Here is a 6,896-nt window from a genome sequence, read left to right as displayed (position 1 = left end):
CTCCAACGTATCTATAATCACTACATGAATTAGCTACTTTGCCATCCGCCACGGCAGACGGCAAAGGCGAGAACCGCGAACGGCAAAGTAAGGATCGGCAAAGAGCTACTTTGCCATATGCTTTCCGCGACTGACGGCAAAGGGGCATTTGCCATCAGTAGCTAACGGCAAAGAAAGCAGACGGCAATAATTACGCTGTTAGTCCGTTAGGTGGCTAACGGCAGCCTTTGCCATCCGGCGCTGATGGCAAAATTTGTCCGGCCTTTGCCGTCCGCCGAATGATGTCAGCTGGATGTCACTACACGGCAGGCCTTTGCCGTCAGCGGCTGTAGGCAAAGTGTCCAGATGCACGGACGGCAAATCTCCTTCTTTGCCATCTCTGTCTTTGATTTATAGTATGTTCAGCAGTTCATATTCATATGTATAGCCCATGCATATATCACAAATATCTAACACAGACCACGGGAAAAAAAGAACATCACAAGATCATCCATAAAAACATATATCGTACAACTTGTATCACAAAGTAAGATGAGATCACACGAGTGTCGACAAATAAGATCACAAAGGTTGGCCTCCACATAACACAAAACTTAGGTGAGCATCATGGGATCTAGCAGCAACAACACCTAACCTACTGGATGGACACTGCAGTCCAGACCCAACTCCACAAGCACACTACATACTAATTTGCGACCGCGACGGTGTTGCAACCACCACAACCAAAATTAAAAAGGCAAGGGAGGTGGGTGGTCCAGGTTGTTGTCTCCACGCCGCCTATGTTTGCCATCTCTAAATGCCAAAAGGTCCAGGTTGTGGTCATCAGCCTTCATCATGCCATCAGCATGATCACCATTGCCTTCCGCACCCCGTCATCATCAGGTTGATTTGCTGCTGCTGCTCGTCCTCCTACTCCATCTGCATGGACAAGAGCAAGTTAGTTGAATGTCATGCACGATAAAACTGCAAGGCATATATATTCATCTACATTAATTGTACTACAATACAGATTTTGCATGGATGGGGTTGACTTCAACAGAGACTGGAGGAAGAGCATTTTCCCCTCCCAATCCAAAACCTGGTGTACAAGTACATCTCTAAGAGAAGGAACTGTGGTACAACAAGAGGTGCTCCAAATCAAACTAAATCTCAGTTTCTTTATTTACCTAAGAAACAGCACAACCATAACTTCGGCCAAGCAAGCAGTTATCATAGTATCAGCTAAAAGAAAAACAAAGGAAGATCACGTGTCACTTTCATGGAAAACATCAGAAGTAGATGATAGGCAAAAGTAGATGATGATCAAATTCCCTCACACTCAACAGTGAAAAATGCTACTACCATTAATAGCAAGGACTAACTATTCCCACTACCTGGCTGCAGCGTCCTTCATTTTGCAAACAAAAAAAGAGCACATTATCAAACTCCTTCACATACATAAATGAATAGCAGCAACCAAATTCAACGGTACTACCAAAATCAAATTACTAATATAATAGCTGGACACCCATCATCAAAATTGGTAACATAATCCAAGAAGTTCAGTAGCTAGTATTAATTAATATAATCTAGTTGATTAAGAGGAGCAAGCATGGATTGGGTTTGAAGTAGTCAAGTTACATCTAGCGCTGCTTGAGGATGGTCTCCTACAAGGGTACAAACCTCATCTTCTCGTCGATCTTGAGGATGGTCTCCTACAAGGGTCCTACGAGTAGCCTTTTTTTCATGAAAGGTGTAAAAGTAGCATTGCTTTGATTCTAATTGTAATTCCTAGTTGATTATCAAAATTTTGTATCAGCAAATATCCATTGCCAAATACTCCTACATGACAGATCTAGCACATGACCAAAATAAGTGCTCCATAGCCACAACCGGACTGACCAAAATGCAACTAAATATGACCAATAACTACCAATTCATGGATGATCTGAACCTGTACCCGCCGATGCTCGCCGTCGACTCTGCCATCAGCGTCGAGACACCGCCGTTGAGAATCTTGAAGGGCTGCGACCATCCCGACCACGCCAACGTCGCTGTGCCCGCAGCAACAGCAGCTCGACGCCGCCGGGGCCTCCTCTAAACAAGACTGAAATAAAAAGCATGCATCTGCATGTAGAGTCATTTGAAGTTCGTTTCTTCAATAGGAGGAGTGCAAGTGGCAGCCCGCTTCGTCCCACGAAACTCATCCATTAGTTCAAAATTTGCTCAACATTTGCCTAAAAGTAACACCACATTTGTACTACTATGTTACTGTCCACTAGCCCGCCACACTTGCATTGCATCCTTAATCCGAAGCGATTGATGAGCTAGCTAATGAATGTCGTTTTGCTTGTACCACATAACTAGTCAGTTTTGTGCTGCCTTTTGATCCCTAACCTCTGATGTGAAGGCTTTCTTGAGCTACTTCCAAAGCAGTGCTCTGAACTGGTGGGCTGCAGCCAGGGTCTCGTCCAGCTTGGCCTTCTTAGCCATGAGGTCGGCCTTCCTGGCTTCCGCAGCCCCGATCCCGGCGTCGTCCGAGTGCAACCCGCTGCTCTGCAGCTCCTGCAGGGCTGCCTATAGTTGAGACACAGAGGCCTTGAGCCTCTGCACTTCCTGACGAGCTCCCGCTGCGACATCGCCCGGAACTCTGTATCTGCAGTTCATGATTACTGAACTTGTAGTCGTTAAGATTTGGCATAAGCCCACATTCCTGGCTGTGCTTTGTAATTCTTTGCATAATGTTTGTCCTCACGAATTCCAATGTTCTTCATTTGATACAGGTTTTAGCATAGAAATGGTACCTCGAAATGCTTTGAGTACTCGAGAAAGTTGTTTGGTAGCACTCCTGGCATATCAAGGGAGGCACCTCCATGCTGAACTTAACCTGCAAAGCAGCACACCATGACCATCAGAATCAAGCATCAATTCATCAGTTTATCACCTAATCTAGTCTACTCATCGCACAGAAACTGAGACAACATCCCACATTACAGAATTACGTGACTCTCCAACTCATATACAACCAGAGAGGTAGTTAATTGAGCAAAGTTGGGGCTAACACTTGAGTTGGGCTGCGGCGTCTCGATGACGTGGACAGAGTCTCCATCACCTGCGGCGGCCTCGCAGAGCTCTACGTCGGCCGAGGCGACGGGGAATCGTCGCCTCTGGGACCACCAGGTGGAGTCGGAGGTGGAAAACGACCGGGAGGAGGACGGTGACGAGGAACTACGCCAGGAGGCTGCTCGTGGGGTTGAGAAGTGGCTGCGGCCGGGGTGGATGGAGGCTGTGGAGATGACGGCCGGAGCTCCTCCATCTCCTTCCTCTTGGACTCGTAGAAGCGGTCCCACTTCTCTGCCTTCTACTGCGCGTCCTCGATCTCGCCGTTGGTCGAGCTGATGTCGCGGGCGACGGCGAGGCAGCGCGCATGGGTGGCGTCGGTGTCAGCGCGGGCGGTGAGGGCGCGGGAGGTGAGGTCTGCGGCGCGGCGCTCGAGGAGGAGGCGGTGGGCGGCGGCCTCCTTGGCAGCGAGGAGGCGGGACTCTCCTGGGCAAGGAGAGAAGCCGGTCGGTGGAAATGGTGAGCAGGGAGAGGTGACCTCGGGGAGGAGAGCTGGGCGGTGGGGAACGGCGGGGATCACCGAAATCTGGCGGCAGCGTGGGGTGGAGAAAGGGGATCGAGGATGACGAGAGAGATGGGATCCAACGTGGGTGTGTGTGCGCGTGGGTTGGGCGTGTGTGCATCGTGGGTGGGGCCCGAGGCTGTGTGGGTCGTGGGTGGGTGTGTGCCGGGGGCGGCTATTAGATACGTTAGGTTATTTTCTTTGCCGTCTGCTTTCGGGCTCTTTGCCGTCCGCTAGCAGATGGCAAAGAAAGTGGCCGTTAGTTTTTTCGTTAGTGGGTACCACCTCCCTCTTTGCCGTCAGCCAGCGGACGACAAAGATTCTTTGCCGTCAGCCAGCGGACGGCAAAGAAATGGCAGATGGCAAAGACCTTCTTTGCCGTCTGCCATTTGTTTGCCGCCAGCTTCTTGGTAGCTGATGGCAAAGACCTTCTTTGCCGTCCGCTAGCTGACGACAAAGAATTGGCAGACGGCAAATTCCCTGATTCCAGCAGTGAATTTTTGATTGTTCCATGCTATTATTTTACCCCTTTTGGATGTTTATGGGCTTTATTTTACACATTTATATCATTTTTTGGGACTAACCTACTAACTGGAGGCCCAGCCCGTATTGCTGTTTTTTTGCCTATTTCAGTATTTCGAAGAAAAGGAATATCAAATGGAGTCCAAACGGAATGAAACCTTTAGGAGTGTGATTTTTGGAACGAACGTGATCCAGAGGACTTGGAGTGCAAGTCAAGAAGCAGCCGAGGCAGCCACGAGATAGGAGGGCGCCCCCCCTATAGGGCGCGCCCCCTGTCTCGTGGGCCCCTCGGGCGGCCACCGACGTACTTCTTCCTCCTAAATAAGCCTACGTACCCCGAAAACATCCAGGGAGCCAACGAAACACAATTTCCACCACCGTAACCTTCTGTATCCGCGAGATCTCATCTTGGAGCCTTCGCCAGCGCTCCGCCGGACGGGGAATCGACCATGGAGGGCTTGTACATCAACATCCTTGCCCCTTCAATGAGTTGTGAGTAGTTTACCACAGACCTACGGGTCCATAGTTACTAGCTAGATGGCTTCTTCTCTCTTTTTGGATCTCAATACAATGTTCTCCCCCTCTCTTGTGGAGATCTATTCGATGTAAACTCTTTTTGCGGTGTGTTTGTCGAGATCCGATGAATTGTGGGTTTATGATCAAGTTTATCTATGAATAATATTTGAATCTCGTCTGAATTCTTTTATGTATGATTGAGTTATCTTTGCAAGTCTCTTCGAATTATCAGTTTGGTTTGGCCTACTAGATTGATCTTTCTTGCCATGGGAGAAGTGCTTAGCTTTGGGTTCAATCTTACGGTGTCCTTTCCCAGTGACAGCAGGGGCAGCAAGGCACGTATTGTATTGTTGCCATCGAGGATAAAAAGATGGGGTTTATATCATATTGCTTGAGTTTATTCCTCTACATCATGTCATCTTGCTTAATGCGTTACTCTCTTCTTTATGAACTTAATACTCTAGATGCAGGCATGAGTCGGTCGATGTGTGGAGTAATAGTAGTAGATGCAGGCAGGAGTCGGTCTACCTATTGCGGACGTGATGCATATATACATGATCATGCCTAGATAATCTCATAATTATTTGCTTTTCTATCAATTGCACGCGAGTAATTTGTTCACCCACCATAATACTTATGCTATCTTGAGAGAAGCCACTAGTGAAACCTATGGCCCCCGGGTCTATCTCTTATCATATTTGCTTCCAATCTACTTTTATTTGCATCTTTACTTTTTGCATCTATATTATAAAATACCAAAAATATATTTATCTTATCATACTATCTCTATTACATCTCACTTTCGCAAGTGGTCGTGAAGGGATTGACAACCCCTTTATTGCGTTGGTTGCAAGTTCTTTGTTTGTTTGTGTAGGTACATGGGACTTTTGAGGAGCCTCCTACTGGATTGATACCTTGGTTCTCAAAAACTGAGGGAAATACTTACGCTACTATTGGTTCATCACCCTTTCCTCTTCAAGGATAACCAACGCAAGCTCAAGACGTAGCATCCGCCTTACATTTGCCATTACCACCTTGACCTGCCGTGTTATGCTGTCCCTTGGTGTTGCCACTCTTCTTCCCCTTCCCAGTTTTCTCCTCATCAGACTCAGGGTCTTTAGTGCTATCAGAGTCGGCATACTTGACGAGAGCCTCCATGAGCTCCCCCATATCATTGCAATTACGCTTATGCCGCCCCAATTTCTTCTTAAGGGGAAGAAAACGATAATTCTTCTCTAACATCAAGACTGCTGAACCGGTGTTGATAGTGTCTGTTGAGTGTATAACAGTTGAGATCCGGCGCACCCAATTGGTTGTTGACTCACCTTCACCTTGGACGCAAGAATCCAAATCCAGAATTGACATAGGCTGCTTGCATGTGTCTTTAGAATTTTGAATAAATCGCCTCTTCGACTCTGCCCATGACCCAATGGAGTTAGCGGGCAGGCCTTTCAACCAAGTACGAGCCGACCCATCCAACATCTTGGTGAAATACTCAGCACATGCAGCATCACTGACGTCTAGCATCTCCATAGCCATCTCATAGCTTTCAATCCAAGCCTCTGGGGCTGATCTGCCGTGTAGTTAGGCACCTTGCGGGGGCCCTTGAAATCCTTAGGCAAGCGCTCGTTGCATAGATCGAGCACTAAACATGGCACACCCAAGGTTCTAGAGGTCGCTCCCGCCTCCACAGACGCCGATGGATAAACCGGAGATTGTTAATGAGCCGCCATCTCAGCCTCCCGTCGCGCTCTGCCCTGGTCCACCAAAGCCTGATCCTCATTACCAGCACGCGACGAGTCAAGCCTACAAGGCTGATTGCGGTGCCGCTCACTACTTGATACAGCCGACTCATCAATGTGTCTGTTGTAGCTTCGGCTTGGACATGGTGTTGATGAATCCGATCACGACTGTATGAATAAGCCGCCTGTTGAGCCACAGCCGTCTGAAGAAGTTCTTCGGCTCTCCGTATTTCCATCTTCGCTGGCGACTCATCCTGAACTGGGAGAGCCGCCAGTCGAGTAGGAGCATCTATCATGTTATCCAAAGGATTAGAAAAATGACCCTGGGGAGTCGAAACGTGCTGGGGAGGGGTCAAATTCAAACGTGGGTGTCTGTAGCACGTGGCTGAACCGGTTCTCCCATTGCCGACTGCTGTTGCCGTTGCTGAACCGGAGATCATAGCTACTGCAATTTAAGAATTCTGCCCTGGCTGTGTACCAGCAATGAAGATTGTAACCCGGTTTGGCGGCTTGTA

The 6,896-nt window shown here is 48.3% G+C and overlaps 1 long non-coding RNA gene across 8 annotated transcripts; it reads right to left on the bottom strand.

Moving 5' to 3' along the window:
- Positions 1–464: 464 nt before the first annotated feature.
- Positions 465–3,737, bottom strand: LOC119325295. Of its 8 annotated transcripts, none has more exons than XR_005157449.1 (3): positions 3,042–3,737; positions 1,167–2,866; positions 465–1,078 (listed from the first exon to the last, which is right to left on the bottom strand). It is a non-coding gene; the product is annotated as an uncharacterized LOC119325295 (long non-coding RNA). The 8 variants fall into 8 exon arrangements; XR_005157453.1 differs by having other exon boundaries at positions 465–918; XR_005157450.1 differs by having other exon boundaries at positions 465–1,221; positions 1,934–2,866.
- Positions 3,738–6,896: the final 3,159 nt, after the last annotated feature.

Source organism: Triticum dicoccoides, chromosome 6B, assembly GCF_002162155.2.
Source record: "Triticum dicoccoides isolate Atlit2015 ecotype Zavitan chromosome 6B, WEW_v2.0, whole genome shotgun sequence".
NCBI lineage: Eukaryota > Viridiplantae > Streptophyta > Magnoliopsida > Poales > Poaceae > Triticum > Triticum dicoccoides.
Note: the sequence above shows the minus strand (reverse complement) of the source record. Positions and strands in the feature narration are given on the sequence as shown.